Source organism: Fukomys damarensis, unplaced genomic scaffold, assembly GCF_012274545.1.
Source record: "Fukomys damarensis isolate Sample0158 unplaced genomic scaffold, DMR_v1.0_HiC HiC_scaffold_1, whole genome shotgun sequence".
NCBI lineage: Eukaryota > Metazoa > Chordata > Mammalia > Rodentia > Bathyergidae > Fukomys > Fukomys damarensis.
The window spans coordinates 41,802,809-41,830,776 of record NW_022900913.1 but is presented as its reverse complement, the minus strand read 5'-3'; the positions used below and the strand labels follow the sequence as shown (position 1 = coordinate 41,830,776).

Sequence of the window (27,968 nt, the reverse complement as noted above, 5' to 3'; positions counted from 1 at the left end):
GGGTAGAATCTTCACCTTTATTTCACCTTTCTTGGCTATTAAGCTTCCTTCCACTTGATGGCTTCTTTTTCAGTATAAACAGGCACTATATTCAGTTTTGTTTTGTTCTTGAAGTTCTTGGCTACTTGAGAGTCCTTGGAGGGCAGATGTTCTGTGATAGGAAGATGGTGCTGAAAATATATCGGCACAGCAGGTTATGACAGTGAAGAGCTGAAGCGGAGTGGGATGGGTGGAGGAAGAGCAAGAGTGAACTGAATGTTTCTCTGGGCAGTTACTCAACCAAACCATTATTTCACATTTTCAGACATCATTTCAAAGCCTGGTCTGCTCACTGCCTCAGGACCTAGATTCTTACTCTGAGGAATGAACTGGAAACAGACAACCCTGTACATGTCAGAAAAGCCTTATCACTAAAGTCCCGGGGAGGGTCAGCCAACATCAAAACAGCAGGGCAAGGTGTTTTGGCTGGTAACAGAATACTAATGCAGAGTCTTCAATAACAGGTATTTTTCATCATGCACATCAACAGATGCCAAGATTGGTGACCTCAATGACAATGGCTGCCCAGTGGCTTCTTGGTGTTTCACTTGTCTGGGGCATTATGGGGATAAAATGTCTGCTGCTGTCAATCCAGATGCATGCTTCACATGGATGTGTCCAAAGTCAGGATGGAATGGAGTTTTGCTTTTGTTTTAATTAAGAAGGAAACTAATTATCCCTTAGCCCATGATGTTAGAATCCACTGTCACATAACATCAGATGCTATAGGTGGGAAAAATGTTAGTTCTGCTATCCTAGTACAGTTTAGGCTAATTATTTGTCTGAATTTGGGGAAGGGCCTACCTTCCCTGAGTAGATCTCTGTCTTGCACTTGGCTAAAAATTAGGATTTTATCAGCAAACAAAAGAAAACTATAATAACATCTGAGTACACCCAGAAGGTGGACAAGAATGTCAAATAGATCTTGCATTATCTCTGAGAGTTCCTTCCTAGTGGCCAAGAATATATTTCCTGCCCTGGAAAAAAGGCACTACAGAGTTAGTTAGGTTTAATTTGATTTCAGAAAATAAAAAATGTGACATTTCTCACTTGAGTATTTTATTTTGTTTCACGTCCTGGGGGTAAACTCACACCTTCCTATCCCAAAGATAGAAGTTTGGTTTGCATCTCAGAATATGGGACGTTCAGTAAACTCCAGGATAGCCGAAAATGTCCTTCCTCTCCCACTCTTCTGTGACCCTTCCTGCTCACCCCTACACAGCATTTGTGAGACAAGAAGCACAGGTTAGGCTCAGGCACATGCACATACATTGGTTTCTATAATTTCTGAATTTTTGAAACCTTCTAGCTAGAGTTTTACATTTTTCCCTCTGAAGTGAATAAAGCCAGAGCACTCTTCAAAGAGTTGTGAGTATTCAGCAACTTTGATGTGTTAGTTTGTCTTCCAATCTATCTCACTCTGGATGCTTGTCTCTTAGAAAGGGAGATTAGTACTACAGAGACTGGGTTGGAAGCCCGCTTGACTGACAAGCTTAAGAGTCTTAGCAAAATAAACACTAGAGGAAGCAAAGTGTGTTCAAAATGGCAGGCTTCATTCTCTTTATGCAGCTCAGCTGGGTAGAGAGAGAGCTGAAGTCAAAACAAAACAGAGAACTTCTTAACCACACTGTAGAAACTGAGATTTGTGTGGGAGGGTGGTTGGGGTAGACACAAGCATTGGTGTTTCCTTCTCACCAAACATCTCTCTCCTTTTATAGAGACATCTGCTGCCATGACAAGGGGGCCACCATACCTGTTGATCTGGTTTATGATTCATGCCTTCAAAAAACCCTAGGGTTGTGGCAGTTCCTCTTCCTGTTTTCATACCCAAAATGCTATACAAATTATAAAATCATGCCCTTAAATTTCTCTTGATCTTTGATTTTTCTTTGGATTTGGAAGACTGAACTAGAATAGTACCTGTAAATTTTAAGCTACTGGAGACCAGGGTAAGCTCGTTTATTTTCCTCTCTGTCTTCCCAGCATTTCCCAAGATAATATTGGAAATTATTGAATGTTTCATAAATAATAGTTACAAGATTGAAAGAATAAATGGAAGGCCAAATCTTTGGTCTCATTGTAAGAGTACCTGAGAGGAGAGGTAAAACAAATAGTCTGATTTCTAGTACTGGTGGCAATGTTTCCAGCTAACTCAGAGCAGAAGATCAAGTTAGAATGCCAAATCTTACCCAAAGATCCATTTGGATGGCAAGAAACTACTTAGGTTGGGCTTTGTCACTTGAAGAACAAGCAAGAACAGCTAAAACAGTTGTCAATAACTGAAGCCTTAATTCTTCCATTCTCAAAAGAATTTGAGAAATTCACATAGAATCTGTCATCTCTACCAAAGTTCAGAAACTCGGGAGAACTTGAGTGGCTTTGGGAATCGGCGGGGACAGGATGATCCTTCTTTTAGGATGACTGAGATAATGTAAAGCATTTAGCCTGACCCACCATTAGCTTTCATAAATGGGAGTTATTGGTCATTATTACTATTGACACAGTTGACCACACCAGAACATTGCAGAACAAAAAGATTTGGCTTGGAATCATTTTGAACCTCTTTTTTTTGTGTGTGTGTGGGGGGGAGGTCCTAAATCCATGATATTTTATTTACTTGGTCACTGACTTCAATCTTCTCAGTTACTATAGATGTGGGTTGAGGTTAGGTCAGTTAAGGACAAATCCCTAAACAGAGGGTGTGCAGCCCCATGTTGTTACCCTGTGGCCTCATAATCTCTGCCAACTGACAGTGTTTCTCTTCCTTAATCTTATTTTCAAAGGGGAAAATTAAAGAGCATTTGATTATAGTCACACTGTTTATCCTTTAACTACTAAATCCACTCACTCTCACCAAAAAAAAAAGAAAGAGAAGGAAAAAATGAAAAATAATAAAAGATATTATATTAAAAGATGGCTTTTGCTTCGAACCACCAACCCAGCATTAGAGACACACAGCTAAGCCAGAGCCTGTTTCCATTTGTAAAATAAAGAGAGATTATAATGCTTATAGATAGCTATATATCCTACTAAAAAGATTCAGTAATCAATAAAATAGGTATCTGGTTCTAAGATTCTGTTGTTCAGTCCCACTCAAGACTCATGGGAAATGATTCCCAAAGCATGCTAATAGCGGACACTCCCATGTGCTTATGGTGTGTCAGGCCATCCTTAATGCCTATTCCATGGGTTAAGTAGCTCAATTTCTCAACAATCCTATGACATAGGTAGTGTTATCACCCTCAACTCCTTTACTGATAAGGGAAATGAGGCTTAGCAAGGCTAAGTGCTTTATCCAAGACCATACAGCTGGTAAATGAAGACAGGTGTTTATCTCATGCAGTGCATTATCAGAGCTCCTCCTTTTGGCCACTATACCAGGACTTCTGTCTTGGGAAACCAGCCAGTGCTAGGAGAAAAGGCATGCTTGCCATCTTCACCTCCAGATGATTTGTGAAATGACCTAGAGGTTCAGATATCTCCATCATGTCATAAATGAGGTCAAAGTCTAAGAAAAATTGATAATACTGTGTACCAATAAATTCTAAAAACTTCCTTTGGAAAAAAAAATTGATGCAAGTTCTCACAATGCTGCCTAGGCTGGCCTCGAACCTGTGATCCTCCTGCCTCAGCTTTCCCAGTACTTGGGATTACAAGTATAAACCCACCACACTTGGCTTTAAAACTTCTTTTGAAAGGAAGGATCCATCACAGAAGTCAGAAGTCTAAGGTTCTGAGGTAAGAGCTCCCATTTTGACTCAGGAGCACTGTGAGGCTTAGTGGATAGCTTCAATGTCCTAACTTTAGAATCAGACTCATATTCTAGTCTCGGTAGTGTTTGATCATGTCACCTCTGTGAACCTTAGTTTCCTCATCTGTAAAAACAGATGAATAAAACATAACACCATAGAGTCATTCTTGTAATTAAATGAGATAATGCCCAGAAGCCCCTGAACAATATCAGAGAAACTGTTGGTTCTCAGGGGAATCATCTTGAACAAAGACAACTCTAACAACAGCAAGTATTCTCTTAAACATTTGGACCATTTGGACCACCTGTTTCTGAAATTGGTGACCCATCATTTCAGAGACCAGACACTTTCTTCAATTTCCTCTGCCTTGAACTTTGTCTCTGGGCTTCTGGCTCCAGCACCTTTGATACCAGTCTATGCTAAGGCCTAGCATCTATCAACTCCTCAAAAAGAGTGCCCATCGTTGGTGGCATGGAGAGGAAAGTGGCCTGGCAGAACAGATCTTTGCATATAGAATTAGAAGATTGACTAGGGTTCATGTTCTGCACAAACTATAAGCCAGGAATATGACCATCTTTTTGCCATTTGGGACTCAATTTTCTCATCTATAAAATGGGGAGGAGAAAATATTAGAGTAACTATCATCGAAGCCACATCCAGACACTCTTGAACTAGTAGCATTTTCCCATTCATGCTGCCCATACCCCCGGTAACCTAGCTAGAGAGTTTTGTGGCTTTATGCTAGGACGTTACTAGATTTTCCGGGGAATAAGGAGGGAGGAAGAGAAAAGAAAAATAATACTCCAAGATGAGTCTCCCAGTCCTTTGCGAGCTAACCAATAAAACAAAATCATGAATCAGTCTCCCTCACACACTGCATAAGAAAAGGAACAAATCTCTCTGGGACTTCCTGCAGCAGCAAAAAGCCTTTCATTTCAGAGTCAAAGTTATTTGTACACTGCCTCAATGTCTTTTCACCCAGAGTGCATCTCACAAACAATAGCAAAGGCAAAGGAAAGACGAGCTATTGTTTTGTGGTATTTATATCCTGATATAGGAAACAGCATGAAAATATTGTTAAGGAAACACAGTTAAGTCTCTGCTCCAGGGTATGTAGAAAGCTGTGGTGCCAAAGGCAGCAGGGCCAGATGTTGGAGGACACGATCTCCCTGGAAGAACAAAAGGGAAGCCTGTTGGAATTCCACAAGAAAGGGGAAGAGCCAGGAAGAATCACTCAGGTCCCTGCCCAGCAAGCTCTTGTCCAGCCCTTGCAGCTTCCACTGCCTGGAAGCTGTGGAATTTTGGAAGCAATAGTAACCTCTTTTTTCTCAGTTTCTTCCTCTTTGAAGTGGGAAAAATAATAGTGGTTAGCTCATTACATGTAGATAATTTTAAATCCTAATCACTTTCTTAAAAGAGAAGGGTGGCATTCTTGTGCATTTAGTCTTGGCCATAATGTCCACAACCTTGAAGTCTCCCAGGTATTTATTGTCTGTTCCACTATCAGCTGCTGGAAGGGAAGCATGTAGTAGACCCTCTTTGGGCGTTCACAGATAGATCAGGCAGTCCAGGAACACCTGCTTTAGAACCCAGCAGGTGGGGCAGGGAAGTTACTGGAGTAGCTTTGACAGCGTAACTTTTAAGAAAAGCACGCAGGGTCAGGGCTAAGAAGGTGCCATGTCTGCCACAAGATGGGAGGGGAGAACAGAGTAACAGCAGGAGACAGAGCAAGCCGTGAGGAGTCAGGGGCTAGGCCTGCCATTCTGTACAAGGCATTCATCCCAGATGGTCGTGGGCTCCAGCTAGGGTTTGAATGTGTGTCCCTCAGAATTCATGGAAACAATCACTAAAGTTATATGTTAATGCTATTTGAAGATAAAACAATTTAGAGGAGACTTCATCATAAAAGCTCTGCCCTTATCAATCAAGGTTGACCCAATTCATGGACTAATGGATTAATAGATTACTGAGGCAGTGGCTTCATCACAAAAGTAAACTCTCTTTAGCATGCTTGTGCCCTTCCTGTCTGTATGGTACCCTCTACTGTCTCAGGACTCTGCAGAATCCCTTACAGCAAGAAGGCCTTCACTAGATGTGGTCCTTCAACCTTAAACCTCCCAATCTTTAGAACTGTGAGCTGAATAAACCTTTATACTTTATACATTATCTGACCTGTGGCAATCACTTATAATAACAAAAAAAACAGACTAAGAAAGATGCCCAGAACTCACTCTTCTTAAGGATTGTCTCACTGAGTGTGGAGACAGCCAGAGTTGAGGATATAAAGCCAGGGCAAGCAAAAAGAGCCTTTTTCAGCAGGCTCCTTTGACATCTGATTAAATGGGTGTTCAGGAAATTCTCTGACTTCACCCAGATGTCTTTAAAAAGCATACTGGCATCCAGAGACTCTTGTAAAACCTGCAGCATGGCAAATGCAAAGCCTCCCTCCTTTGAATTTAATCACAAAAGGCCATGTTTCTGGCTATATTGTCCAGAACTATAATGACAATAACTACTTCACAGACATAGTACTATTTCTCAGAAAGAACTACTTCTCATTTTTCTGAAACACTGCAGCAAGGTGGAAGGATACAGTAAGGCCTCCTAAGGGTAAGTGGATATGAAATTGGTACTCTGTAGTCAAAAGTGACTATTGCTGGCTGCTTTCACCCTTCTCTGCTATGAACTCCCAGAAGTGGGTGATCTCCTGGGCATTTGAAGGAATTCCAGGACTAGACTGGAGGATCTTCAAGATTAACTAGGAAGCAGTTCCTGGTAGCCTTACTTTAGGGTGGCAAGGAACTGAAGTCTCCTAACCACGACAAAGCATCGAGGGTCCTCCTCCCTGCAATTTCTTTGCTCTTAGGTATCAGAGTCAGCTCTGTCCCCTGAAATATAACAAGATTTACAGTACAGTCAATTCAGAGACAGTGTCCTTAGGGCGGAATAACTCACTCTGCTCCCAAAGCCCGACCCTGCAGCCAATAAACTAGAAAAAAAATTCTTCCCAGCTCAACCCTACAGGGTTGACTGTTGCTAATGGCAGTACATTAAAAGAAGTTTGGAGATGCGAATGTTGGGCCCAGGATTGTGCCTGCAGGGAAGAGCTTTGGTCTTCCTTGGGTCCCCTGAGTAGAAGTTAGCATTAGCGGGCTGATGTTAGGGCCTCCTGCAGAGCACACGCAGTCGAAATCTGACCTGCCCGCCCCCTTTTCCTTGTGGGAGTTGTACGGGATTTGGGCTGCAGATCTAGGACGTCCGGGCTCCCCGCTGACCACGCCCCACCCGCAGGGCCCGCAGCGCTCAGTCCCCCTCGCCCAGTGTTTCTGCTCTCCTGGCCTTCTGCTCCTTTCTTTCTAGGCAGCTCTTCCAAAGCTCTGAGACTGCAAATGGAGAGGTGTAAGGAATGCAAAAGGGAAAGCACGCAAGACTTTAGGAGCAGCAGGGACCGGTGGTCGGGCCGCTTCGTGAACAGTGAGCCCTGTGCATCTCAGAACCCAGGGTGAACTCCAGTCAGTTCCTCTCATTGTCTTTTTGTATAAATAACAGGAGAAGAGGAAAGAAACAGACACAGAGACACCCATGAAGTTCTCTGTCGCTAGGAACGTCTGGGAGTCAAGAACTCCCATCTTGCTGTTACTGGACCAGCCTGCCAAGGGGCGGATGAAAAGTCTTTGCCTCTGAAACGCGAGCCAAAGCCCCTAGCGCTTAATAGGGTGACACACAAATCTGTGTTGCTTTTTGCTTTTGACCGAAAGCTATGGGGAGGGGCCGCCCCAGGAGACGGTCGCCGAAGCCTGTGCCAATCAGTCCCCGTAGTGCCCCCTCTAAAGTCCATCCCAGCCCCGGCCAGAAAGGGCTCTCGGAGCGGACCCTGGGACACTGGCGGCGGGGACGCGCCTCGCTGGCGTGGAGGGATCGGGCGAGCCTTGCCATGGGTTCTGCCTGAGTCACGCTGCAGGGTGCTTCTGCCAAAGCAAACTCGGGGCTAAGAGACAGCGATCCCCTGCCCGAGGCCCTCCCAGCCGGCCCCGGGGGCTCCCTCCCCCGCCTCTGGTCTCCTTGGCCCGAGCTGGCTGGGCCCGGGTCAGCTGGCTGCCTTTGTGGTTGCTTCCCAGGAAGGAAGAAGCGCTGTCTGCAGATCAGTTATCAGCTGGCTTTCCTGTGCCGGAGCGCCTTAGTTTTCCGGGGACGGCTGCCGCCCCCGTGATTCCCAGCCCGGGCTGCAGGCGGTGCGTGAGAGCCAGATAAATAGGCCATTGTGAGGCTGCTGGGATCCAGGTTCCTTATCAAGTTATCCCCTAGCGAGGAAAAGATTCCGCCCGTGGTGCCAGGCATCTCAGCTTCTCTTCTTTCTCTTCATAGTTACAGCCATTTAAACACACACACACACACACACACACACACACACACACACACACACACACACACACAGAGAGTTTCCAAGGGTGTATTCAGAAAGCATTTTGCTTACTAGTGCTGCTTACTTTGTGAGGCAGGGACTTCAGGTGGGAGGAGCAGATCTATCAGCAGAATGGTGTCACTGGGTTTTAGTTTGCCACCTTGAGGGCAGCTGTGGCTTTGGTGCAATGTTTCTAATTCCTGGTCTCCAGTGTATCAGTCAACACCAGCTACAGGGTATCAGGATTGCAAAAATCTGTTGGTTTCTACATTTACTGTCAAGGTTTGGGGGATTTGCAGTATTTTTGTTGTTGTTGTTGTTGTTGTTGTTTGAACTATCTTATATAAACAAAAATCTGATGAGCCAGGTGTGGTGGCACACACTTGTAATCCCAGCACTCCAGGAGGTTGAGGCAGGAGGATCTCTGTGAGTTCGAGACCAGCCCGGACTACATAGTGAGTTCCAGGTCCGTCTCATCTACAATAAAACTCATAAAAAACTAATAAATAAATAAATAAAATAAATAAAAATTTAGATGAGGGAAAACATTAGTAAAAACTAGTCATTTGAAGGAGATTACAAGGAAGTGTTGCAGTTTTGGGTACAGCCAATGCTGGCTACTGGTGTTGATAGTGTGTTATTTTGTTTTGTTTTGTCTTGTTTTTCTGCAGCAGCAGCTTCGTGACTCAGGAGAGGCTGGGGGTTCCTGGCTATGGACTTATTAGATAGTAATCAGTAGGGAGGGTGGGTTTATGGATCTGTGCTCAGAGGGGGACACATACTTGGATGAATGTTACCCTATCACCATCTGGAAATGCTTAGTAGTATTTTTTTTAAGGACCATGCATCTGCATTATTCACTGGGCTCCACAAATTATGTAGTAATTTCTAGTAAGAGTGCATACTCATTTGAATAATGGTCTGAATAAGTTCCCACCTGCCATAATGGTCTGTGGTTAGCTGACAACGTGCTGAAGGTAATTCTGTAAATTTTCAAATATTTCCACCCTAGCTGTTCTGATCAATTAATGTTCTACAAACTGAACTAGGCACCCAGGACTTAAAGTGCAGACTCTTCAAAGACCTAGTGATTGCTGGGGATTTAGCACAGTGGTTCTGCTGCCTGCCTCGCAAGCAGAAGGACCCAAGTTCAATCTCTGGTACAAAGAAACAAAACAAAAACAAAAACAAAAAAATCCCCCAAACAAACAAACAACAACAAAAAAAACCCCAAAGACCTAGTGATTTCCGTAATAATGTTCTCATGTGTACAATTGTTGCTTCTTTTTCCTTTTCTACTCTAAAATACCTAGCTTGCAGATGCAGAGGCCAAAGTGGAATTAAAAATGGACATGACTTGGCAAAACTCACAGTTTTGGGGAATTGTGTTGTATAATACTTCAAGCATTTGTTAGAGATCTAGTGTTGTATGTCTCTAAAATTCTAATTTGAAGCTGTAACCTCAACACAGCAGTATTTGGAAATGGGCCTTCAAGAGGTGTTTAGATTTAGAAGTTGTCATGAAAGTGGGTCCCTATGATGGAATAGTGTCCTTATAAGAGGAAGAGAAACCAGAGCCCTCTTTCTTTCCACCATGTGAATATACAGCTAAAAGACAGGTATTTGCAAGCTAGGAACAGGATCCCAACCAGGAAGCAAATCTGCTGACACTCTAATCTTGGACTTCCAGCTTACAGAACTGTAAGAAATCAATGTCTGTTGGATAAGCCATTCAATCTATGATATTTTGGTGTAGTGGCCCAAGCTAAGTGCCTAAACAACTCTGGGAAATTAATCTGTGACTTGGCATAGATGAAAGACAGGAGAGGGAGGATGGGATACTTTATAAAAAACAAGTAAAATGCCATTTTGCCAGAAAGTTTGTGTAAAAAACAATTGTTGTAGCTTAATAAAAAAATTGCCTTCCATAGTTTTCTTTTACTTGCTGAATTCCTTTGGTCATTCAATTATGACTTCATTTTTATTTACTCAAAAAAAGACTATGTAATACAGGTAGTAGTAGTGGCATTGATGCAATAATTAGCCACTTTTTCCATTGCTAGGATGAAATACTTGACATACATAATTAGGCTTACAGTTTCAGAGGTTTCAGTCAATGGTTAGCTGGCTCCAAGGAAGAAAGGTCGTGATGGAAGGATGTGGTGGGAGAAAGCTCCCTACCTTATTATAACAGCCAGGAAAAGTGTGAGAGAGAGAGAGAGAGAGAGAGAAATGGAGAGGATAGGGTAGGGACAGGATCTAGCCTTCAAAGGCATGCAGCCTTGTGATCTACTGTTTCCACCTATCCCATTAAGCTATGGATTTATAATGGATTAATCCACTGATAAGATTAGCATCATCATGATTTAATCACCATTATAGGCCCCTCTCCTGAGCACTGCTTCATTATGGATAGAGCCTTTCAATACATAAGTCTTCAGGCAACACTTCATATTTAAACCACTACAAACAATAAGAGTTAATTCCTTGCTATAGAGTCAGGGATTCAGCTTAGTGGTGCTGCCATCTGCCTTGTAAGCACAAGGTCCTGGGTTTGATCCCTGGTACCCCCCCAAAAAAAAGATATCATAGATAATTCCTTGCTATAGAGGGAGTTCAGAATACTAGAAATATAAATAAGCAAAGAGTGCAGTGAAATGTTATAGGTGCTACAATAGAAGTATAAATAATAAATATATAATAATAAATAATTAAATAATGAACACAAATAACATAGAAGGACATGTTAGGGCCACAAAAAAGTTAGTAGAATCAATCCTGTTTGCTTATCATTCATGAATTCCTTAGACACAATATTTTCCTTCATGAACCTTATTATTACTGTTGTTAATAGATAACATTTATAAAGTGGTATGTTTGGATACAGTGCTAAAGCATTGCACATTCATTTTCCTTGGGTGATAGTCACAATATGATGGATTAAGTCCACTGTGAGACTCCATTGTAGCAGCTGTGGCGGTGCATGCCTGTAAACCTAGCACCTTGAGAGACTGAGGCAGGAGGACTACATGTTCAAGCTCACCCTGGGCAATTTATCGACTTAGCAAGAATTTATTTCAAAATAAAAAAGGGCTGAGAGGGTAGCTCAGTGCAAAAGCCTTGGATTCAGTCCCAGTGCCATACATACACAAAGCATATAATGTGTGTGTGTGTGTGTGTGTGTGTGTGTGTGTATTGCTGAAGGCCACATAGAACCTAAGGCACAATCAGGATTTGATCCAGTTAGACTTCTTCAAATTTTACCCCTTCAAGATTACATTGACTCTGACAGCTTTCCATTTCTTAGAGCACACTAGGAAGAAGAGAACGGTTTATATTCTCTCTCACTGTTTGCATCTTGCTTATTTACTTAAGCAACTTGTGGCTCCTGCCATCCCAGGTGGCTCCTAGAGGAGGTGAGTAAATCTCTAGTATATGTGTGTTGGTGAGGCAGGGGTGGGGATTGGGTAGGGGTTGGCAGAGCAATTTGCCATAGCCTTGTTTAGGGTGGGCTTCATGGGTATTCAAATGCCTCCAATAACCACAAATTCTACTCCTTGTAGAAATGCTTGTGGCCAGTGTCTGTTCCTCAGTAATTAAATTTAAGTCTTTGGGGGGGGTCTTTTCATTCACAATGTTGAAAGCCGGCATTGTGGTGCTTATTCCCAGGATCTCATTGAGGTTGACAGGCACTAAAGGCTCTAAGTAGCACTGACCATTTGGGCCTAAGTCCTTGAGAATCTCTTGAAATTTTACATATAACACTGCAGTAGGAAGAGTATGGCAGAAGGTGGTGGTTTAGAGACAGTGTTGGGAAGGGCTAAAGAAGTGGCTGGGATTGCATTCATGTAGGTCAGTGAGGGCTGGAAAAAGACTCTAGGACTTCCAGCGTTCCCTGGAGTTACTTTCCCCTCTGAAGTAAGCAGCTTCTTTGGATTCTGAAGCAAGGTTGACTTGGTCACTAGCAAAGCAAAGTTGGCATTTTCTTAAAGAGATTATTTTTTTGTTCTTTTTTTTTTTTTTTTAATGTAAGACCCTAAAGCCAGAATGTTTGCAGTGGGTAAAGGCCCTGTGTAGCTGATTTCAGTCTCTCCCACCCTGAAACAGTTCCTTGCTCTGATTTTGATCTGAGTGTTTGACAAAGTTATGAAATGGAAAACAAGAGGAAGAGGAAGGAGGAAGAGGAGGAAGAGGAGGAGGAGGAGGAGGAGGAGCAGGAGGAGGAGGTGGAGAAGAAAACAAGCAAGGAGAACAAAAAGATAGATACAATCAACAGTGTCAACTGCTAGGCCCTCAGGTGTCTGATTACCAGGCTTCCCACCACGCTTGGGCCCCAGCAGTCTTTACTGGCTTTCCTAGAAGAAATTATTATTATATTAAGTAGAGAACAGACATCCTGGTGGAGACTGGTGAGGGTTTTCCTCCTATAGGGCTAGTGAGCATTAACCTCTGTTGTAGGTAGAAGATGTTAGATTTGGAAATGAGAACCAAGACCTGTCATGTAAAGGTACAAGATCCCAATAATGAATGTAACTGTACTGTATACCTAAAGTGTACCAATAAAGACCAGTTATCTTGGAAAAAAAAAGATGTTAGATTTGGAGAGATCAAAAATAAGGTAAGTAGGGGCTGGGGATTTAGCTCAGTGGTTCTGCCGCCTGCCTCTCAAGTGTAAGGTCCCAAGTTTGATCCCTGCTACCAGTAAATAAATAAATAAATACATACATAAATACGGAAACAAATGTAAGTATATTCTTTCTATTATATTATTCTTTCTATTGTCTGTCCTGGAATCTCTAGTTCACCAAAGAAACTGTGAGTGAGTGTCTTTGTTCTTTATTTCTTGTCAGTTGAAACACTGCAGCATTTACTCTGAGTTATGGACAAATAAGCCATAAGCTTAACAGTTGTGTAGGAACTTATGATATCCAGGGAAGATTAAAAAGAATAAATTAATGAACTTTAGATTCAGGCATTTTGGGCACTATAGGAGAGACTGATCATTGAGGCCAATCATTGGCAACTCTGCTTGAATTGCCTTGCATGGTGAGAAAAGAGCTAGCAAGGCTGTTTGTGCTCAGCACTTGGGGATGGATAAAGAACTGGTAGAGGGTGGCAGAAGATGCCACCCCAAACTATGCAATCTCACCATAAGGATTACATTAAGCTGAAAGCTCTTTAAAAACAGCAGATGGCAGAAGGCTGAAAGGCCTACTAATCTTCTCCCTGAAAACAAGATAAAGACTCCCATGTGAAAGATGCCCTCCCTGTACCAGGAGAAAAGAAACATTCTTTGCTGAGGAATCATAGCCAAAGGAATTCTATACCAACAGATCTTGTTAAAATATCTTCCTTTATCTTTATGCATATAACTTAGTTATTTTTTCATGATCACTACTCTTTCTTTGACATAATATGAAAACATGTAGGTTCTGCCATTTGAGTCTTCATTTTCTTATGTAGGCTCCCATGCCATGCAAAACATATCAAATGTGTATGCTTTTGTCCCAATAAGCTATCTAATACCAATTTAATTCTCAGGCCTGGAGGGTTTCTAAACGGATTTAAAAAAATGCTTTTCCTCCCTTACACTGGTAGCTATCCTCAAGGCCCTCCCATGGGTTGGGTGTATATTCTGTGGAGAGACACTCTCCAGCTTCCAGAAAACAGAGATAAGAGCTCTGCACTACTCTTCTCATATGGGAGGATTTTCCTCACTGACAGCTGTAGGGAGCTGCTCCTGCATCACTAGGGTGTGTGGCCTGAGAAGCCCTCACCTTCCCAACATCCCTTGGGTTATGGACCTCAGGGAGTGACTCTCAGCATTGTCCACTGGACCAGGTACCAGCAATAGAGATAGAGGTAAGAGATTCCAGGAAAGGCCTACCTGAGAAGGCCTACTACACTGAGCCTAGGGAAGACGCTCTCAAATGAGACCCTGGTCTTACAAAATTTAGTGATGCAAGAAGTATATTTGATGGGCAGAAAACTTTTGTTAGCATTGTGAACTAGAAGTCCGCCACTATGAGACACATACCATATCTGTATATCTATATCTAGACTATGTCTGTAGCATATATACCTATATTATACCACATCTAATGTCCTTGGTGATATAAAACTCTTAAAATTTGGTAATAAAGAAAATTCTAATTTGTGGTGTCTGAGCTGTGCATCGCATATCCCAGCCATTCCTGAAGGATTGCCTTCCCTATCGTGACTAAATGCTGAATTGCTCCCTTGACCTAACTCACCAAAGAACACTCTTCTGCTACCCCGCTGCCTTTGGCCTCAATCAATTTTTTAAATAAAAATAAAACTATCATAGTGTTCATCATACTTATTTTATGGAACACTGGCGTTGGGGAACACCTCTTATCACCACACTGAACACGGATGTGCTTCAGAATACAGTTTGAAAGTGTTAGCCTAGTGTATTACCATTATATTTAAGCTATGACAAGGGAAAGGACTACACATTGCTTTAATAGACTTCAGCCTCTCAGAAACTAATACCAATTTATAAGTAAGTGTTCATAAATAATTTACTGAATGATTAACCTTGAAAACAACTAACTTGTCCAGTATAAGTTGGAAAATGTCCAGTACTCATTGAAAAAATTATAGTTTTAATAGATTAAACTTATGAAATATTTTTTATCATATAAGAATTTGTTCAGGGAGAGGAAATGAAATGGTATAATCAATTGCCCTCAGTTCAATTATTAAGTTTCTTGCCATGTTCTGAGTCTGGGATCAAGAGTGTGGTGACAAGACTATGTGTGCATGCACACACAAACATAAACACATAACTGAGTGCAATGTAGATAATTTTCTGTCTTTAACATTTATATAAAATCAGCTGCTTTTGTATTATTTGAAACAGGCAAAAAGCAGAGTGAACCAACGTGTCCACTGATGGATTAATGAATAAATAACATGTGCTATATACACATAATGGAATCATTATTGTAATTATCATTATTCTTTGACCTTAAAAAGAAAGAAAATTTGACACATGGAAGAACTCTGCGGAGATTATGTTAAGTGAAATAAGCCAGACACAAAGACAAATCTCTTTATGATGATTCTATTTATAGGAAATGCCTATGATAGTCAAATTCGTAAAGACGGAAAGTAGAATGGTAGTTGCCAGGGGGAGGAGGGGAGCATTGCTTATTGAATATAGAATTTCAGTTTTGCTAGATGAAAAAGTACTAGAGGTTGTTGTTGCCCAACAATGTGACTATACTTGACATTACTGAACCATATACTTTTAAGAAGATAGGCTGGGAATGTAGCTCAGTGACAGAGCATGTGCTTAGCATGTACAGGGCCCTGGGTTCAATACACAGCACCACAAAAAGTAGTTAAGGTGGCGGAGGTTTTAAGGCTGTTATGTGTATTTTATAGCAATTATAAAACAAACAAAAGAAATGATCACTAAAGACCCTTCTTAAACCAAAACAATATTATTGTCACAGAACAAAGAAGTAATGCTTGCGATCTTTATGTGGGGAATGGCAGGCATTGAAGTTACTGGTTTTCTTGAATGTTGACATATCACTCTGAGTTTTAGAAATAGTTCTGGAGGTTGATTGCAGAATACTGTGAATGTACTGAACACTACTCTGAATTGTACCCTAAAAATGACTGAGGGAAAATTTTGCATTATATCTATTTTGCCACAGTAAGGAGAGGAAGAGAGAGGGGGAGAGAGTTGCAGAATTATAAAGTCATAGAAAAAGATACCTAAGTGTACTGCACTTAAAATTTCTTTAGCATATTTAATTATTGGGAATAGTGTAATATATATTACACTATTGTAATATATTTGAATAATATATTTCAAATGATTGCCCTTATACATATTCCTTGGATTTCTTCTAAGCTGTGGAAAAAGCAGAACTGTATTCTCTGAACTGTCAACTATATGAATTTTAGGAAGCTAAGCTTTTCTTTCCACTCTGCCCTATATTACGTGATAAAGAAGATTTGCAGTTTCAGTGATTTCCACGGAAGGTCAGTAGTACCATTTTGGTATCCTTCACCACTGTGATAGAAGCAGCTAGTGCTCACCCACATCCCTGATCCCTCTCTTCTTAGATCCCCAATAGATAATTCTCAATCCCTGTGGACTTGGGTGGGCTGTGAGATAAGTGCCCATCAGGGTGAATGTCTAACCTACAAGCTGTGGCCCCTTTTCCATATGCTCTCTTGCTCTTCTTCTGGCCAAATGAACCAATACCAAAGAACTAAAAGATGGAGCTAAAAGAAAGAATAAGCCTGGATTCCTAAATGACTGAACAGAATATTCTTCTATGGGAACAGAACAGTAATGAGAACTAAACATGTGTTGTGTTGAGATACCAGAATATTGGACTTGCTAAGCAGTCAGCCTACTCAAAGACAACCATAAAAGGTGCTTCAGAAGACAGGATGTATATTGATGTACCTTTAAGCTAAGTAAAGGTTAGATAGGCAAGGGAAATGGAAATTACCTGTCTAATGACTCCCAAGTGTAAGTGCTTTGTGTTACTCATTAATCATATGACAAATATGTTTAAATAAACACAGACAATTAGGGTTCAACAAATATCTCAAGGGAAATGGATTTTGTTGAGGCTTGAATCAGATACCTCATTTGGGCCCCGCACAACAGATGCAGAGAAATCAAAGTTAAAGACTTTTGTGGGGAAGTTGAGATGAAATAGAAGGGGAAAGACTCAGAAGTTCCTTTCAGAGTTCTCATTCTCCCAATTGTTATTACTGTGATGATGATGATGATGATGATGATGATGATGATGATGATGATGATGTGATGATCAATGCTGACAAAGGAGAAAGCTCTTAGGGCTTCTTAAGAGTTTCTCAGTTTCCATCCAGTTCTTCTCCCTGTCCCTTCCCAGCTTTGGGACTGATTTGTTCTCACCAAGAGTGTCTGGGTTAGAGACTGGATCCCTGTCTGCTAACTCCAGCTCTGCTGCCTGGCTATCTGAGTGCAATAGCCCAGGAAAAATGATCTGCCCTGCCCTGTCTTGGAGGAAAGTCTTCACTCTTGGCCTCCATATGAACCTCTGGCTCATGATCCTAACAGTCTGTTTGTCTTTTCGTGTGTTCTTCAGCCAATGGTTCTTCCAGCTCTATAACTCTTCGGGTTCCTTACTCAAGAGTTTAGTAGAGTGCATCCCCTTATCACCCTTCAGTCAACTTACATTCATTTGAAATAAAGTCCTTATTATGATGTCCTTGGCCCTCTGGCCACTGCCCTTCTTATGTGAACATCTTCTTCTACCTCCTACCCTTACTCATCATAGCTACTTTGATTTTTCAGTTCCCAAAATATGCACACTTCTTCACAAGGCTTTTCAATTTACTGTGCCCTGTGTCTGGAAACACTGTCCCTCAGCTCTTGCCATGTTTGGTCTCCTCACTTTCTTAAATGCCAGCCTCAAAGCCACCTCTATAGAGCAGCCCTCTCTGACCCAACCCACTTAAAGCAGGCTTCCATACTGGTTACCATTGTGTCCTTTTAACCTCTCAGTCCCCCTTTTACTGCAGCCACTGCAGTAACAGAAAGCCTTGTCCAGGTGCCACCTGGCATCACCTGGCCTCAGATGCAGCTGCTCTTTTCTGTTTCTGCTCCAGAGTTTCTCTGATGCTGCCAAGGGGACTTTATCTGCACAGCCTGGAAATGTGAAGAAACTGACAACCTATGACTAGCGGGAACTGGTGGACCAATGTTCACCTCTTTTATTTCTTGGATGAACATTTCTGACCTATATTCTACTTGGCTGTTTGGTGTCTTAGCAGGACTGTTCCCATTGTCCAGAGCAGTGGCCAACTTGACAATGTATCTAAGTTTCAGTTTTTCTCCTCTGTTTTATTTTTTTTTGTTGTTTTGTTTTGTTTTGTTTTTCCTTTCCCTAGTTTCCACACCTCTTCCCTGGGGTCATTTCTTAAAATAAATGACCTCCATATAATCCTTTGCTAACCCCTCCACAGGAACTTAGATTAAGAGTCTCTTTCCCTTATTTAATATTACAAAAGCTCCATCTCTCTGTTAGCTCTTACTGCATCTTACATTAATTCTATTTATTTCTACAATTTTTTATTATTATTACTCTAATTTTTTTGGTAACTCAGGTCCTTGCCTTGCAAGGCAGGCAACAGAACCACTGAGCTGAATCCCCAGCCCTTCTACAATTTTTTAAATCTGCCTGGATTAAAATCTAAATGTCAGAGAGCAAGAACTTCATCGGTTTTCAACTATCTTCTCAGCTCCTAGTGTGTAATTCCTGGCGTAGACACACTACCACTAAATACACATTAATGAATGAATCACAAAATGTCATGTTCTATTTTAAGAATTACATTTGTTTTCTAGGCATCAAGAGGCAATATGCCATTCTGGATAAGAGCATTCCTTCTGGAGTCTGCTTTCTCAAGTCAGTTCCTGACTGTTACGTAAGTAGCTCAATATCCTTGACCTGGTTTCCAAGCTATGCTGAACACCAACTTCTTCATCAGCAAAGTGGGATTGATAAAGGTACCTGGCACTCAGGGCTTAAAGAAACTACGTAAAGCACTCAGGACTGTGCCTGGCACATGGTAACCAATACAATTATCTTACTTTTTTCTCTTTCTTTCTTTCTTTCTTTCTTTCTTTCTTTCTTTCTTTCTTTCTTTCCTTCTTTCTTTCTTTCTTTTTTTTTTCCTTCCTTCCTTCTTTCCCCTTCCCCTTACTTTTTTATAGTCATTTAACTAAAATTCTGACTCTCATAGATATGATATCCATTTCAGATCCTCCACATAAGTCAGTCCCTTATTTTTCAAGTATACCTGCATTGAATATCAGCCACATGACACATAATTGAGAATCTGATGATTTAGGTGCATGTGTGGTGCTTTAAAAATTCCATGTGTCTTAGTTTGACCCATGTGTCTTAGAAAGTGCACCTTTCTACCCTCTACTGTCTACCTCTCCCCAGCCAGGAACAAGGAGACATCTTATTCCTTTCTTTCTATGTAGAAGGAACCCATGCCCTCTCGATACTGGCTTTCTGCGGGCCACTCTGATAAGGGAATTTGCCAACTTTGGGGCTAAAGAATGCTGATACCATTGTGGCAGCAAGCACCTCTGCTACAGAGATATTCCAAGAAAGAAAAAACTCAGAAAATACTGCCTTTGTTTACAAGATGACCTTCAAATGACTTTTAGAAACATTTCTTAAATCCATTCAACTCTTAGGAGGAGGAAAACCAAAGTCGAGTTTTTCATTTTTAAAGGTTCAACACAAGACAAAGAGACTGTGTGTCAGCATGTGGGAGGCAGGATGTTGATGCCTGGATGTTATTCTTGGGCTGCACAAGGGCAGCAGGGCTGGAATTTTGTCATTGTTACTTTAGCCTCCCCACTTGCAAAGAATTGCTCACCCCTCTCCTCTCCTGATTTCCCTCTTCACTTTCCCTTCTGACTAATCTCTACCTGCATCAGAGCCAAGACAGGTGTCCAGGCCTTGTAGGTCATGCTTGGGTAAGGCAAGTGGCTGGGTGGCATGACTATGAAACAGGCTGGTGAAGCCTGAGAGATTGTTCTAGGATTTCCCTTCTAGTCCAGGGTTGTAGTACATTAGGATAAAGTAAGAACTGGTCATGGGAGAACCATCAAGTGCTATGAAATATTTAAGACAAAAGAGCTAGCTTATGACCCTGAGTCCTTCTCAGACTGGCTGTGTGATCTCTGTCCTATTTCAACTTTTGTTTCCTGGAGATGGGACAAGTTCTGTTCTAATTGGAGTTCATTTCATATAGGCAGCTAGTGACTCTGCACGAGTTTTTAAACTTTCGTTGTGTATAATTTGGATCTACTCACATCTCACCATTGAACTGTCCCTGACCCCACAAAAGGCATCAAGGAAACTCTTATGGTAGCTTTATCAATTAAGTCTGATTTTTTAGTGTCATTATTTGTCATGCATATTAAACTCATATTTAATTCAACTGTTCTGTTTTTTAACTTTGAAAAATACATTTCATATTGGAACTTAGCCTAGACATGGCTTAACCTTTGTAGCATAGAAGGTTGAGTTTTATAAAGACAATAAGATCACCTGAAATTCTATATGTATGTATGTACATATATATGTCTGTGTGTGTATGTATGTGTGTGTATATATGTATGTGTGTGTGTGTGTGTGTACTAATATGTATATGGCATTGGATTTAAAGAACATGGTAACTTTTTCAAAAGTTCCTTCAAGCTATTCCACATGATTTCATGACAATTTTTTTTAGTTATGCTCAATTCACCTCCACTACTTTCTTGCCTTCTTGCCATTCCTGTCCATATTGCTGCATAAAGCAGAATTTTAAGAACACCTCCAGGTATTTTTAAGCGAAGCCAGTAAACAGTTTTAGCCGACACCTCCAGCGTAGCATAGTGACACAAGCCAACACAAACAGGGAGTGGGAGGTTTGCTGACAGTTCTGAGCACTAAGAGCTCAGGACTGGTTTGGTGAGACAGACTCGAAATCAAGCAGTGACTCGCGGAGGAGTCAGGGAGGATTCAATCATGTTGCCTCTTGTACAAGCTCCTTCTACAAGCAAAGGAAATTCTAGAAGAGGCTGGGCCCTCCTTTGGTCAAAGCAAGGGAAGAAACTTGCATGACACAGATGAGCTGAGGTCCACCGATCCTTACGCAGTACATCTTGCTTGAAGTCTGCATGCTGTAGTAACACTGGGTTCTCCTGTTCGGTGTTGGGAGCTGTAACTGAAACTCTAGCGTTATCCTGTACTTTCATTAGGATATAGATTGGACCACTGAAATGATAAGATTTCCAAGAAAAGTGGCTTAACTAAAAATACTTGGCTCCTTCCTTATATTGTTGGGGACCCTGCTCATATAAAGCACTTGCTCCCATCAATGCTTTCTGTCGTCTTAAAAATGAAGCTATTCTGTAGCCATAACATTAAAAAAAAAACTGCAAAGTTTTAGGAATAGTTGCCTAAACCATAGTTAAAACCGAACAGCAGAGACTACTAATGCTCTGGCCGAATCTATTGATATGTTCCCTTTCGTACATTCCAGGTGGCTTTGAACTACAAGAATTTTTACCCTTAGGCTTCCGCTGTACTCCTGGTGGTGTGCTCTGCATGCAGGGTTGGGCACAAGTGCTGGGAAGTTGCTAGACAGCAACCAGCATGAGAGTTGATATGCAAATACTTTAGCTTTCTCATTCCTTGGCCGGCTGCAGGGTGACTGAACCCCAATCACCCACTTTAGTTAACTAGTTCATTGGCCTATCCTGTATCGCTTCTTTTCCATTCATGTCTCACTTCTCCTATTTGCCTGGTCTTTCTGGGATTACTACCTAAATTAAATTAGTACTTGAATTCAGGATTTGCTTCTGAGAAACCCAAACTAAGATACCTTTACCCTTGTTAGTCACTTCTGTCTGATCACAGCAACCTTAACACATACTCCAAATGATCCAAACAGCATTTCCCCTTCCTCCCTTGCCATGCATAAGTGGCATACTGCTTAGACTTTGCACATTAGAAGACAGGGAGTAGGAGCTAGGTGTATAGCTCTGTCCTGTTGTGATAGGCAGCATTCTCTTTCCATATTTCCTACCCCAACAGGGAGATGATGGAAGTGTTTTCATGACGACAGAAAATATCTTCACTACAGCCTTGGGAATTAGATGATATTACCCTAAAGGAGCAGGCCCTTTGGGTGAGGAGAGATGTGTGGGCTGAATTTTCAACTGTATGATTAACAGTAGTGCTCTGTGGCCACACCCTGCAATTTTACACAACAGAACAAAACAATTTGACAAAATAAAATCAGTGTTGTCTTCAAGATGTAGTATCATTTCTTTGCCACAGTTGCACATGATTCAGCAACAAAAAGCAGGTATTCCTTCCTTGGCAGAATTTCAGTGTGCACCAACTTCAGCCACATCAGTTGACAAACAGAAGCAGCGTGATTCAGTTTTCAGTCACCATGTATAGGAGCTCTGAATCCTTGTATGAAGCATGAATTTTGCTGTTACCTCTTTAGGACACAAATCACTCTGTAAGTATCTGCATTGTGCCAGTTAGTGACTGATCATGTCACTTCTTTCAAAATCTGTCAGTGTCAGGTCACTGTGCCTCGGTCATTCATTTCACAAACTGACAGCGAAGTATGCCTTGTCTTCCAGGAAGAACTTGTAGTACATTTTGACAAATGGATAATCAATGGAGGGAACCAACCATCAAAACAAGTGAAACAAAGGAATCAAAGAAGAGAACATAGGAAGTAAAATTCAAATTGAACATAAAGTCAAGAAGATATAACTCGGCACAGGAAGGTCGATAGTCGTTCTAGACTCTACATAAGCAACCAAAGTAATTGCATGAGAGTCAACTAAGGAAGTGATGAAAGGAGGAAGATGTCCTAGGAGAAATGATGTCAGCAAAAACAATCACATTAATGGAACACTCAGATATTTCATGGTATTGAAAAGGCAAAGGATAAAATGTCAGAATTTAATCCAAATGTAGAAAGATACCGACAATTTATCAAGGTGTAGAGGAGATATTTGCTCAGTATTGTAAACTATATGACAAAAAGGTAGAGTTGTGTATTTTTACTATATTTTTCCTGTATATTATATGTTTTGACACCTCAAAAGCCCTCTTGGCTCAGAAGAGACTGCCTCTCCTGGAACTAGCCAATCCTGATGGAAAGGATCAATCAGGAACTGTTTCTGATACAGGAATTAACCATAGTTCTGAGCCAGGCCCCTCTCTGTGGGGCCCACCCACAGGATATTCTTCTGCCTTAGTCACCTCAGGGCCATCTCCAGGCAATCAGGATCCTATAGCACAAAATCTGTTGAAATTAGTCAAATCCGCCAACCTAAACTTTTACCCTCCCTGTCTTCCTTTTCCCTCAGAAGCCACAATAAAGGCTCTGGCCTAACCCTTTCCCTGGCTCCTGTCTTCTGCCTCCTCACCCTTCTGAGTCTTCCCCATGTGCTGTGCCTCTGGCCACTGGAACCTGTGACCTTAATACTGTACACTTTGATTTCTTGGGCCTCTCCTCTGTGTCCTCTCGTACACATGACTGAGCATCACATAAAAGCACAGAGAACACACTGCTCAACAAAGAAAAGCTTTAGTTTTTTAATATTATTTCTAGTCATAAATTATAATATGCTAGATATTAGATATAATATGCTTTACCTGTTTTTATTATACAATTTTATGACCTGTGCAGAATTTTTAATATTTTGACAGCAATATCTAATAATTGTTCCTAGAGATTATTATTTTGCAAGGTTTCTGCCTGCACAGTCATTTTCATGGTCCTGCACAACCATTCTAAGTGAAGACTGCATGTAGTTGCAGTTTTATCTCATTTAAAAGAGAATGATGAAACAAGTAGGCTCTGGATCCGGGCTGCCTGGGTTCACATGCTGATTCTTGCCCCAAATTGCTTGCTACCTGAAAATCTGAACAACAGCAACAAAAGAAATAATAATACTTCATAATAGTGTTTTCGAAGTAATAGGTGAATAGGCTTCAGGAAATGTGCCCAAAAGTCAAGAAGCATTCGGTAAATAAGCTCCACCTAAGTGGAGATCTTATCTTTTTCTCTTTATTATAATATCCTTTCATTTAGACCAAAGCCTGATACATGTAGTAGTTGCTCAGTAAATGTTTGGTGCAGAAAAGTGTTAATAGTCATATTTAATGTTCAATAAAGGTCAGAGATCTGATTGATTTTCCTCTTTTCTCACTTTACAGATGTCCTACACCTTTACTGAGTTTAAGGAAATCGTAGGACTCAGTTTTACAGAGAACCCCTGCATAGTCATTGCTGTCTTATTTGTGTCTGCCCATTTGATTTAGGCAGCTGGGTCCCTCAATGAGTTTAACTTTTTAAATATAAATAACAAACTCCTACACATTTATAGGAAAATGCCTAATCTATAAAAAATAGAAAAGAAAAGAAAAATTAACTTTACCCAAAAATATAGCACCTTGCTATGTTGGGTCCATCCATCATCCCTAATATCATTTCTTAGCAGTGAAAGTTACCTACGTTCTCTCCCCTCCTATGAAAAAAGGTGAACAAGTATCTAGAACTCACTGAACTACCGGGTAGACCCCGCCACATCACCCCCATGCACGATAAGTCTGCACATCTTTTTATCTTGCTAATTCATCTATTGTTCACGAGTTCCAGCAAACCTTCAGAAGAAGGAGAAGCTTTCCTTCAGCCCCTTGCTATTTCATCTACAATTCTCACAACAATTTTGCATGGTGAATTTTGTTATGCCCATTTTGTGGATAAGAAAATGAGGTTCAAAGATCCAGACAGCTTTCTTGAAGTTCCTGCTAGTCGTGAAGATCTATCTGACAGTTAAATCTGCTTTTGTCTGCCAAATTACTCTCGTTTCTTTGTTCGATTGAGTCTCAAGTTTTTTAGGTATTGCAAGATTTTTCTAAGTTTCTGTGTTTTTGAGTTATGTAGTGGCACTGATTAATAATAAGCATGGCTAACAAGAAAACTGCAACTTTAGTAATAAACAGTATCTATTCCTCTTCATTTTAATAAGGATTTGTGTCAAAATTAAAATGAGATAGGAGATAATGTCAAAAGTTTTTAAGTTAAAAAATAAAGGGTGCTCAAATTTTAACTACTGTTTCTTAATATCTTGTCAAAAAATTTACTAAAGTCAAAGAATTTACTTACTTCAGTTCATTATTGTCATTAATACTTTAAATATTACAATGTTGAACATTTTTAATAAAATGAATACCTTCTCTGCAGATGTTAATGTCTGAGTTAAGGAACAGGGAAAGTCATTGTTTGCACAGTTGATATGGAAAACCTAACACACATCCAACATTCTCTGGGAAAGGAAGAGGAAGGCTCTCATATCAGATGTTTTGGAAAGAAGGTAAATGTTGAATGAGCTGGAAGTTCTAGATGGGAACTTTCCAAAAGCACATTTATTGATTCTTATTGAATATTCATGAAGTTGAAGTTTTCTGTCTGTAATTGCCCAAACTCCCAGGCTGGCACGTTGCAGTCAATGGTTTTCTAGTTATTCTCCTAAGAGTTTGGTAGGAATGTTTTTGCTGCATTTTTGCATTTTCCGTGTGTGCGTGTGTATTTGTGTGTGTGTGTGTGTGTGTGTGTGTGTGTGTGTGTATTAAAAGAGTAGACAGACCCTGGGTGTGTGGGGAGAGCTGCCTTCAGGGGCCGTTTGCTCTGGATTCTGTCCAGAATGCCAAGCTCCTCCTGGATGACTCCTCCTCACAAAGGCAGAAGGCTCACTCCCGGGCCAGGATTGTCCCATTCACTACTCACCCCGCTGGTTTATTTGGATTTCGAACTTGGGGTGAATTGGAAGTGCCCAGAAAAACTGAAAGCAATTGGACCCTTTTGCTGTTTCTACACCAAAGAAAGCTTCCTAAGCAGCTTCTAAAGAAGCAGGGAGAAATGTTTGGCTGGGGCAGCTGTATCCTGCCTGCCTTTCCATAAAGTTCAAGAGGTTATTTGGTCAGTGACCCCCTCCTGCCACCTGTTCTGCAGGACTGCTGCCACCCAGTGAGTTTAAAGGAAGGCACCTTCCAGTTACCCTGGGAAAGTTTCTAAAATGAAGTGGGGTCCAACCCACTTAGAGGGAGAGTGTGCCAATGAGTCAAAACATTAAGGAAATATACAGTTGGCCCATTGACATGGCACACTTTGAGTCCTACTTTATTTACTGGTTGGGCTCAGGGTACTTCAGACTGATTTTCTGGAAACACAGTCAGGACCCTTTCTCTCTCAGCTGTAATAATATTCACCATGATGTGAATTCTACCAGCATCTTTCAGCCTGAGAGGAAGTTTAACTTGGCCCATTTAAACTTAAAGTGGAAAAAGAAAAGCTTTTTTTTTTCTTGTTCTTCTGGATAGGCTGCAGTTTTGAATTAGATATTATAACTACCTACATTTATTTATATGTCGAAAATGCAGTCTCACATATTGACTGCAATTTTTGGCAGATTTTATCAAAATCCCAAATGATCTGAAAGATGATTGTAAATTACTTCCAGGCTTGCATTATTTATTTTCTTACTGGACTCTTTCCCTGTGTATAATATTAGGTCTTATGTGCAGGAATATGGCCAAGTAACAAGTTTAAAACAGCTTAAAAGGACAATTTTAGGTAGGAAATAGGAAATAGGCAGATAGGTCTTTCTCAGATGGGAAACGAGTCCAGAGATGGTGGGAGAGGGGATAAGGAGGTCGGGAAGGGGATGGAAAAAGGAATTAAGATATATTATGTACATGAACCAACTCCACACAAGGAATGTAAACACTGTGTACTGCAAACACATACAAATAAAAATAAACTTTAAACAATAAAGTTGTAGTTATAAAATAAAACAGTGAAAAAAGACATTTTAGAGAAGCTATAAAACAAATATACAGTAAAACAAGGAATGTGTGTTCAAGAATGGCAATGTTAGCTCACCTTCCTTGCTGGAGCTCATGGTGGCACAGGGAGGGGAGGGCGAGGCCACTATCCCGGCGACTGGGCCCAAGTAGGCTGGAGGGAGAAGGGATCTCAGAGCAGCATCCCAGATCTCACCTTTCTTGCTGGAGCTGATGGCCGCACAGCAAATAAAGTTTTTATGTACTCATTCCCTCAGTGACATGCTTTACTGGTGTCAAAAACATCAGTCATACATGTTTATTTGTTTATCTGTGAAATGGGATTGAACCTGAGCCTCTGCACTAGCCTACATCCCCACTCCTTTTTTTATTATTTAGAGACAGGGCCACTGATGTTCTAAATTGTACAGTCTGGCCTTGAAGCCCTGGTCTTCTTTCCTCAAGCTCCTGGAGGGCTAGGATTGCAGGCCTACACCTCACACTCTTCTCATACATGTTCATTTCATCCACACAGCTGCCGACGGCTCAGAGAACGGGCTTTGGTGGCATCAGCTTTTGGGGCTGGCAGGTGGCAGTGCCCAGGTGGCCCGAGGCAGCCCAGGCTGGGGCTCGCACTCACCTGCGGCTCACACATCTGCAATTCCTTTTCCCCTGTTCTGACCTCACCTGACCACACAGAGCCCACCATGGCATGAGATGACTCTACTTGACTCTATCTGTGGGATCAAAATGTTGGTCTCATCCAGAGCCACCCAGAACCACGTCTTACCAAGCCTCTGGGCCCCCAGTGTGAGGTGGAGTGGGCACACAAAATTAGCCCTCAGACTAATTTAAAGATGAAGGACAGGAGCTTGGGTTCCTTGCTTTGCTGCCAGACAGATGAGAATAGGAAGTGGTTGACCGTAGCAGCCACAGTCCCCAGTGCATGGGCACCCACCTCTTTGTCACCTCCGCTCCAGGGCTCCACGAACTCTCAGGTCAGAAGGCCTCTCCTTAGAGTCTGTCTTGGTGCCCTGCTGACATGGGGCTCAGCTTCATAAGGTGCCCTCCTTTATCCTCTCAGGACTGAGTTTTAAGCTCTTCTGATGCACTTATCACCCTGACTTAGACCAGGGTGTTTATGCAGCTCTCCCCCAAAAAAGGTCTCTGTGCCTAGAGGACAGGAAGGATCTCAGATGCCCCAAGACAAGAAGAAAGGAACCCTCACTCTGTGGCCTTGTCCTTCTGGCAACAAGAGGGATCCTTCAGCCTGCATGGTGTGTGGTCATGATGTTTCAGAAGGAAGGGATAGATCCTATGGTTTCCTGCCCCTTTCTATTCCTACTG

General features: G+C 41.4%; 1 long non-coding RNA gene across 1 annotated transcript; it reads right to left on the bottom strand.

The window, feature by feature from the left end:
- Positions 1 to 36: 36 nt before the first annotated feature.
- On the bottom strand, positions 37 to 27,968 carry LOC104864109. The gene is made up of 3 exons (XR_780766.1): positions 27,580 to 27,968; positions 26,722 to 26,852; positions 37 to 170 (listed from the first exon to the last, which is right to left on the bottom strand). It is a non-coding gene; the product is annotated as an uncharacterized LOC104864109 (long non-coding RNA).